Here is a 10,022-nt window from a genome sequence, read left to right as displayed (position 1 = left end):
AGAGAGAGAGAGAGAGAGGAGGGGAGGGGGGAAGAGGGAGGCAAGAAGGAAGGGAAAGGGGTGAATTCTTCCTTTTGATGCAGCCAGTTGCTTTTGGCATTATTGACTACTTCACTAAACCCTACAACCTACAGCTTTAGTGGCCTTCTAGGACCTCATGAACTTTTAAGACTTAACAAGGTCACCTTTGGCAAATCCAAATATCTGTAACTAAGCCATGAGGTTTTAAATAATGATTTGCTTCAATAGATGAAATATTATCAAATTTAATTTACTTATTCTTTATATACACTGATCCTCTTCCTAATAAGTATATTTCAAATTCAAGTATTTCTAAAAGTATACAATTCATCAACTCTCCACAAATAATACAAATATAATATGTATATAATAATGGATATATGAATATATAATACTGTGTATAATATTATTTGCTCCATAAGACACATAACTAGGCAAGCCAAAAGCTAAATATATTCAAGCTATTAGATCAAGAAGCCCAAGTATTAGACCTTTAGAACTTGTATTTGAATCTTAGGTGGTAGATAATGAAACGTATTACATAACATCTCATGCCATTTAGAGAGTATTGAAGTTTTACAGGATATCATTAGGCATGGCAGATATAATATAGAACATCTATCCCTTGCGGAGGTATTGACAAGTCATGTCACAAAAATACCCAACAACATACAGACTGAGACCAAAAACCGTACAGAATCAGCTTACATTTTGGTTATTTGGACAAAAGGAGGAAAAGAGGGAAAAAGAAGGTGAGGGGAAAGGAAAGAAGGGATAGGAGAAGGAAATGCAGGAGCAATCAAAAGAGGGAGCAGAAGTTAGAAGAAAAGAAAAAAGAAGAGGGGGGTAAACGGGAGGAATGGAGAAGAAACAGAAGGGAGGAGGAAAAGAGGGAAAAAGGGGGACAGAAAAGATAAGGAGGAAGGTAAAGATGAGGAGGGTAAACTAGCAGCAGTTGTAGCAGTGGGTCATCAGGATGCATATACATTTCTGTATTCTAAAGTTCAATGGTCCTGGAACTGAAATAAGAAATCATATGAGCTTGTGATGAATGAATGAGAAGCAGGAGAGGAGAAAAAACAAACCAAACCAAACAAACCAAACCAAACCAAACCAAACCAAACCAAACCAAACCAAACCAAACAAAGAAACAAACCAAACCAAACAAACCAACCAAAACAAACCAAACCAAATTACACCAAACCAAACCAAACCAAACCAACAAAACAAACAAAACAAACAAACCAAACCAAACCAAACTAAACCAAACCAAAACAAACAAACAAAACCAAAACAAAACAAAACAAAACAAACTAAACCAAAACCAAACAAACAAACCAAACCAAACCAAACAAACAAAACAAAACAAACAAACCAAAACAAAACAAACAAACCAAACCAAACCAAAACAAACCAAATAAAACAAACCAAACCAAACCAAACCAAAACAAAACAAACAAACCAAACCAAAACAAAACAAAACAAACAAAACAAAACAAAACAAACCAAACCAAACCAAACAAACAAACCAAAACAAACAAACCAAACCAAAACAAACAAACCAAACCAAACCAAAACAAACTAAACCAAATCAAATAAACCAAACCAAACCAAACCAAACAAACAAATCAAACCAAAACAAAACAAAAAACAAAAACTTGGTGGGAGGCTGGTGAAGAACAAAGGCAGATGGGTAATAGCCTGTACTGTTTCAGTTGGCAGAATTTTCTTTCGGATTGGGGATTAAATCCAAAATAAATCAAAATGTTTCTAGTTTCTACTTTACATTAGAATATCTTCAGTTTACAAAAGAAGAAATGGAGTCTCGGAGAGGAAATACTTTTCCCACATCACAAAGGTAAGCAACAGAGCGGGTCCCGAGATGTGAACAAAAGTCCTGGAGCTCACCCAATCTCGTGATCTGGAGCTTTGGACCGCTGGCACTGAAAGTGAAACGGAGCCAGCACTTGCGCACTCATCAGTGTATGACTTGCCTCCAGCATTCGCGGGAGCCAGTGACCCGACAAAAGCACGTGCAGTTCAGTTCCCCTCATGCTGTTGCCAGGGTTACAATCGGGCGGAATCGGTTATAACTGCTGGGGCCTCACAGATCTCTAAACCTCCGTCTGCGGGTTATAGACATTTTCCGCTTCAATTCCCCTTCCGAGTAGGCTGAAGGCCCAGGAGAGGACTGCCCCCGGGATGTCTCATGTCTGGTCTTGAAGCCGGCCTCCAGGATGAAGATTTTCAACTTGGACAAGAAAGGGCAGTTTACTTCTCCGGCCCTGCGGAGTTACTTAGAAGCCTCGGAGACCGACTCCAGGGCAGGATACCTGATCCAGGAAAAGAATCTCGGGAAGTTCCACAAAGCTGACTCGATGGGGACATGGCGAAAGAGCAGCAGCTGCTGCTGCTCGGAAAGCACAACGTGAATGATCTATAAAAAATGATGACGTAGGAAGAAAGTTTGGGGGAGGGGCGGAGAAGGGAAGGTCCTCACAGGAGGAAGCTAAGGCACCCCCGTCTTTAAATCCTTGACCCCCAGGCCTGAGCTAACCCTTGGAAAATCATTCCCCTCAGCATCAGGATCAGGGTCAGACTTTGCCTCCTGGACATTAGATAGCAAGTCCTGAAAGCTGGCATCACTTCTCCCTCCTGCCTATTCATTTTTAATGAACGGGAAACTCCTTTCTACTTTTAGCTGGGGCCCAACTGACTGCTCAAATCAGTGGCAACATGGGAGCAAACACTATTCTGTTTTGCTGAAAAACAGAACAGTCTAAAACGACTGTTTGAAGAGAATTTAATTGGCAAAGTCAGTGGAATGCTTTGTGTTTCCTTAAGTTCATTTTCACAAAAGAGGAAATTGAGGTAAACTGGCTTAAGTGACCTGCCCAGCCTCACACAACTGTAAGTATCTGTTTTTGTTTGGCTTTGTTTTGTTTTGGCTTTTTTGGCTGGCATTTGGAGTTAAGTGACTTGCCTAGGGTAACACAACAAGGAAGTGTTAAGGGTCTGAAGCCAAATTTGAACTTAAATCCTCCTAATTCCAGGGCAGGTGCTTTATCTTCTTCGCCTTCCAATTGCCCCTGAGACCAAGATTTTTAGTTGAGAAAGTTCAAAATGAATCATGGAAGGTTTGAGGAGGGATGAAATGGTTTTGAAGAGCTTCTGTGGTAAGTGGCAAAGTAAATGAGGGAGATATAAAAGAATAGTCTTGTATCAATGAGAGTCCAAATTTGTAGTGGTCCTAGTAAGCACAGTTGCATGATTTTCTCTACCTTTATTTAGCAGCATGTGTATGTGGGCAAAGGCAACAAAGGGCATTGAATCACTATTCAAGGCTGTATAAAATGAGGAAGTTGAGGAAATGTAAAGTGAGGGGTTTTCAGGGAGTAAAAAGTAATGTTGAAAAACAAGTATAAACCAGATGCTTATAAGCTGAAGTGGTGTAATGTTGGAGAAACTGAGATAGAGATGAGAGAGTATTTAATAATTTATTTAGAAGGGAGAGATTTACTGGGGCCAAAGGAATCCATGATTTGGTCCCAGGGCTGAGTGCGACTATTGTCTCCAAGAATACAGCAAGTAATGTGAGTTCTCACTGACATATAGTGAGGTGGCTCAGACTCCGGGGGTAGACTGAGGCAGGACAGAGTTAGGCAGCTGGGAGCTGGAATGAGACTCTGACAGAGTGGGATGAGCCACCGGAGATGGGGATGACATAATGGGGGGAGGCACCCTGGAGATGGGGAGAGGCATCTTGATAAGATTGTATCTGATATTCGGATAGCTTGGGATGGGGAGAGGCATTCTGATATTCTAAAATATAAAATCTTTTATCCTTATCAAATATTCTGATTAAGAGGGAGGGGTGGTTTTAGGGGATTGAGCAGAACAACTATAAACTGAGGCAAAACAATTAGGAAAACTGAGTCAGGACAACAAAAGAGAACTGTGGCATAACATTCCACACTCTCTCTCTTCTGACTAGTCAAATCTTTGAATTACCTTCCTCTAGAAGGTCTTAGCACCATAACTTTGACCAAGCCTATGTAAAGCAAACAAACCAAAATAAAACTAGAAAAATGCAAGGACTTAATTACCTGAACAAGTCTCTCCCTGATAACCCCAGATCTATTAGCATAAAAATAGCATTCCTCATAACAGCCTCCCTGTTGCAGAAATAGCAGATCACCTGCAGTTGAGGAGCATGCCAGCCAGAGAATACACTTTGAGATAGACAGTTCACTGTGAGTTAAGTCTGTGATCATTTGTGCACTTAACTCAGCCTCTGCTTATATTTGGAATAGCAGTGCTCAAGACAGTCCTGCTGCCCATCCTAAGAGGGGCACCCCAAGTCTGTGAGCGACCCCAAAAGGGGGAAAAGTGGGACTTGGAGTAGCTCTACTAGTCCCCTCTTGATAGAACAGGAGCTGCTACTAGGATCCAGATGTCTGAGTAAATTATGCAGTTAGACCAAGGAAGGCAACCCCAAACTATTAGCTTAGGCCTGAGGCCAAAATGTTAATTAAGGAACTGGGGTAACAGGAGTGGAGAAACAGATCAGAGAGATGGCCAGTCCCAAAACAGGTGTCTGATTTCTGGTTGTTTCTGAAAAATAATCCCCAAAACTGGGTCTACCAGGACAATTCCAGCAGAATAAGGGATTTCAAAGTTAAAATAAAACCAGCAAATCATAGTCCAGTAATTTTTAGCAAGGAGTAAAAATGAAAAGGACTGTTTAAATAATTTCTCAATCTGAACTAATGAGATAGGGGGCAGGGCAGAAGTACCTAAGAAAAATACATGTTTCCCCAATTTGCTAACCAGTTTCTGCCTCCCTTTTTTTCTCAAGGAAAGGAATTATCAAATAACCATTCCATATATAAATCCCAAGAGTGAATCAAAATTCCTATACATAACAAACTAGTACAGTAAGTTTTCTAAAAACCCCTTAAACATATAGCAATAGTTATACAGTTTTAACAAATCCATCCCCAACTTTAAACACACAGTAACAGATGACCCAATTAGGGTGCCTAAATTCCCCCATATCAGTCCATCAGGGGTAAAGGATGAAGCTTCTTTCAAAACTGCTTCAGGAAAATGATGTTATTCAGTGTTACTGATCAATCCAGCTGTGCTCATGTTTATGCTATATATGACAGAAGCTTAATTACTCTCGTGGAGAAAACAGGATGTGATTCTTCAGCCATGTCTTGTGTTCTTAAAACTGCCTCTTGAACTGTGTTTCAAGAGGAAATAAAAATACCCTATTGTTAGTTGATAAGGTTAAAATAACATTAAAGTTAAATACACTTAGTAATGTTTAAAAAAATGCTCCCATCAAGTGCATTTCTAAAGAATTGTCATTTGTGCAAGGGTCATCCTTACTGCCAGACTGGAAAATCATCCTTCCCAACAGATGCATTTTCCCTTTTTCTGCTCTTGGTTACTCCTCACATTCATTCTTTTCTCATTCCCACTCCCACCCTAAGAAATATGGTAATTTACTTGACTCTATGCTCCTCCCAAAGTCCCAGCGGGTTCCCTCCCTTTTGGCTCCAGGAGAATTCACAGAGGGGAGTGTTTTCACTCTGAACACGATTCTCTGGGCTCAGGGCCTGCTGCTGGAGTGGGGAGGGGGCTGGAGCTCAGGATTGTGCTTGGCTCCCTCTGTTTCCTACCTTTACAGCTGCTGAACGTTAGCCCTTGACCCCCTTTCCCTTTCTTCCCCAGTACCTGGGATGTTCCAGGCTGGGGAAATATGTCTGAGGTCTCTCAATGTCCCCTGACATTATGCTTCTCCAAGAATTCACTTTACAGAGGAAAACTGGTGCCTCCATAACCTGGGAGACAATCTCCAAGTTGCCTACTTTGGAGTTATGTGGGGGTCTCTTTGCTGGGAGGGACTCTGCTTCCTGTTGCCGTCTCACTGTCCTACCTCCCCCAGCCAGAGTCTAGTGAAGAAAGGTCTCTGTCATCCACTCTTTGTTCGGAACCATAGTTTCAAAATTGACTTGTGAGTCCACAAGTGGAAAAAGAGCAGGGACGATTCTTTTATAAAGCAGAGACTCCACTCCCAGCTTTCTTGTCAATGTCTGTAATGAATGCGGTATCTGGATCTGGTGCAGAAGGGAAAGTTCATACTCAGTGGAATCGGTACTGAGTCCTGCAGTTTATTCCCAGATCTTTTGTGCAACCTTGTTGTCATTATACCTTCTTTGGTATACAACATCTCCAAGAAATACTGTGGATCTTATAGATTCATGAAACTTTTCTTCCCACTGGAGAATGTGACAGCTGATTTTTATCATGTTGTAGGATGCAAAAGTGGCTATTACTATAGTTGGTACAGATTAGGTCCAAATTAAAAAGGTCTCCAAGAGAGGTGGCCTAAGGTGTATGTTGAGCGGTATGGTTGGCCAGTGCTTCGTGAAGCTTGCCATGTTGTTTCACTGACAGTACCCATTTGCTGTACAGGTGAAGTTTCCTTGAATAAGAATTAGCGATTCAAATGATAGACCTATAGAGCTGGCGTGGGTATGTGTGGACACTTTGAGTGCTAAAAAAAATGTCTTGCGTAGATATCATGGAAAGAAACCATCTGGTTTTTAAAAAAGAGATGCCCTGGAGCATCACTTTAACCAGAACTCATTTGGCAGAAAAATGGGTATAGACCCAAGGGTTTCTTGCATTCCTTATCCAAGGCAGGTTTGTGAGTGGAGTTATCAGAAGCACTGTGTTATATACCATGGTCTCACCTCAACTATGGTCCCACAATAGGGACCCAAAGATAGTAATACAGGGAGGCTGTAGTATTATGAATGGTTTTCAGTTATCTAATCAGATATTCATTAGCTAATCAAAATAAGATTCATATGCAAGCAAAAAAATTATTCATGCATACACATTTGTTCATGAGGTTGGGGCTCTTTTTTGGTGGAATAATTTGAGGAAAATGTGACACCATGTACAATGAATGATTATCTCATACAGCATATTAATTAAAAAAGGTTTAAGTGTATATAGGAATTCCTAATTTTGTGCAATAAACTATTTTTGGTAAAGGAAAAAAAAAACCTGCTTCAGGATGGGCCCTGGCAGGAGATTGTCAGTCCATGCAGAGGATACATGTAGTATGGCTTGGAATGCTGGCAATCAAAGCTGATCTCGGTTCCAGAAACAAATCAATACCTGTAATTTGACCGAAATCTGGAACAAAAAACACAAATCTAACAAATAAAGGCTAGAAAAGACTGATACAAAATGTGAAGAGACCAGTATGATTTGGTCAGCAGCTTAATAGGTTTTCTTCACAGGACAGGCAAATGGCTGTCAACTATACACCTCATAAATAAATAGCAGTTAGGTCTCACTGTGCTCACTGTCCTCTCATTATTTAGAAACCTTTAAAAAAACCTGAATATCCACAGATATAAATATTCAATAATGGATAAGATGACCAGGTTAAATGTAAATACTCATTTGCCAAGTATTTAGGATATAATGAATTCATATAACCAGGTGGAAAACAGCAAGGTATGACATATAGCCAGGTTGGAAATAGCAAGGTATGACATAATTGAATTGAATTAACAGTTTCTTATTGACCATTACTCTGATTTTAGAAATTAGTTACAGGAAGAGAATGCAGGGATATAACTATAACCAAAAGCAGTTAAAACTTAACTCTCAGCAAAACAGGATAAAATAGCTTTAATTTATTAAAGTTAATTGTCCCACTAACTGTTACAGGGTGGAGCTTTAAAACTCCCAAATAACATTAACTATAAGCCCAAGGAATTTTACTTCCAATAACAAATCCCATTAACTAAAGTTTCAGAGAAATCCTAAACAGGGATTTACCATAACCTTATATTTATAACAGTAAGAATTTGTCTCAATAAGTTCACTTTTTTCATTTCTAAGGTGTTTCCACAAGTGAACATTATACATACAGATCAGTTTGCTTTTAAAAATACCCAATACATAGATAAATATCCCAAATTGCATATTGTCCATAACCGAAACTTTTTCAAAAGGACAAAAAAAATATTTTCAGAGGCTCTTTAAATGACCTCAGGATGACCCCATACAATCAATTAAAACTTAGAATATGCTATACAGTTCTAATACCACATAAAAGAATCCAAGAGATTCTTAAAACTATTAAACTTTTACAAGTACCATAACCTCATATTGATAACAGTAATAAATTTGTTTCAGTAAGTTCACAAGTTATCTTTCATATTTAACAGAAACATTTTCAACAGGACAGGGAAAATCTATTATTTTCAAAAGCCCTTTAAAGGATGGGAATAACATCAGGATACAATTAATTAAACTTATTCAGAATACCCAATTCCACATAAAAGAATCTGAAAGATTCTTTAAAATATCTTTTACATTTTTAGAAATAGGCCTACCAAACTATAGATAAAAGTGGGCCTATCTCTTGAAATCATTTGCCAAAGCCAAGCCTCTGCAGAAAGCTGATAGAACACGTTTAATGGAGAAGAAAGGGGGGATCCCACATGGTTGCCCTTTCCCCCACTCCACCTTTAAAAAGGCAGGGGAGAGGGAAGGCAAAGTAAACTTCACCTCAGACTAACTAGAGTACCCATAACTGAAGTAGCAGAGATAAGTGGGGGTAAGTTTAATCTTTTCTTTTTCTTTTAATCTTTTTTATCTTATTTTATCATTATCAGTTTTTTTTGACAGTACATATGCATGTCATTTTTTTCACAATATTATCCCTTGCACTCACTTCTGTTCCGATTTTTTCCTTCCTTCCCTCCACCCCTTCCCCTAGATGGCAGGCAGTTTTATATATGTTAGATATGTTATAGTATATCCTAGACACAATACATATGTGCAGAACCGAATTTCTTGTTGCACAGGAAAAATTGGATTCAGAAGGTAAAAATAACCTGGGAAGAAAAACAAAAATGTAAACAATTTACACTCATTTCCCAGTGTCTCTTCTCTGGGTGTAGTTGATTCTGTTCCTCATTGATCAATTGGAACTGAATTAGATCTCTTTGTCAAGAATCTCTACTTCCATCAGAATACATCCTCATACAGTATTGTTGTTGAAGTGTATAATGATCTCCTGGTTCTGCTCATTTCACTCAGCATCAGTTCATGTAAGTCTCTCCCATAGTCTCTGTATTCATTATGTTGGTCATTTCTTACAGAACAGTAATATTCCATAACATTCATATACCACAATTTATTCAGCCATTCTCCAATTGATAGACATCTACTTAGTTTCCAGTTTCTGGCCAATACAAAGAGGGCTGCCACAAACATTCTTACACATGCATGTCCTTTTCCCTTCTTTAAAATCTCTTTGGGATATAAGCCCAGTAGTAATATTACTGTATCAAAGAGTATGCACCGTTTAATAACTTTTTCAGCATAATTCCAAATTGCTCTCCAGAATGGCTGGATGTATTCACAATTCCACCAATAATGTATCAATGTCCCAGTTTTCCCACATCCCCTCCAACATTCTAGCCAATCTGACAGGTGTGTAGTGGTATCTTAGAGTTGTCTTAATTTGCATTTCTCGGATTAACAATGACTTGGACCATCTTTTCATGTAGCTAGAAATAGTTTCAATTTCTTCACCTGAGAATTGTCTGTTCATATCTTTTGATTTCTTATAAATTAGAGTCAATTCTTTCTATATTTTGGAAATGAGGTCTTTATCAGAACCTTTGATGATAAAAATGTTTTCCCAGTTTATTCCTTCCCTTCTAATCTTGACTGCATTAGTTTTGTTCCTCCAAAAACTTTTCAATTTGATATAATCAACCTTTTCTATTTTGCGATCAATAATGATCTCTAGTTCTTCTTTGATCATAAATTCCTTCCTTTTCCACATGTCTGAGAAGTAAACCATCCCATGATCCTCTAATGTATTTATAGTCTCATTCTTTATGCCTAGGTCATGAACCCATTTCAACCTTATCTTGGTGTATGGTGGTAAG

The 10,022-nt window shown here is 38.8% G+C and overlaps 1 long non-coding RNA gene across 1 annotated transcript in view; it reads left to right on the top strand.

Annotated features, from left to right (window-relative positions):
* Nucleotides 1-256: 256 nt before the first annotated feature.
* Nucleotides 257-10,022, top strand: part of LOC141544649 (uncharacterized) — an 86,840-nt gene continuing 77,074 nt past the window's right edge. The window contains exon 1 of the long non-coding RNA XR_012482731.1: nucleotides 257-2,931. This is a non-coding gene — a long non-coding RNA (uncharacterized LOC141544649). The remainder of the gene's footprint in view (nucleotides 2,932-10,022) is intronic.

Source organism: Sminthopsis crassicaudata, chromosome 5, assembly GCF_048593235.1.
Source record: "Sminthopsis crassicaudata isolate SCR6 chromosome 5, ASM4859323v1, whole genome shotgun sequence".
In the NCBI taxonomy this organism is placed as follows: Eukaryota; Metazoa; Chordata; class Mammalia; order Dasyuromorphia; family Dasyuridae; genus Sminthopsis; species Sminthopsis crassicaudata.
Note: the sequence above shows the minus strand (reverse complement) of the source record. Positions and strands in the feature narration are given on the sequence as shown.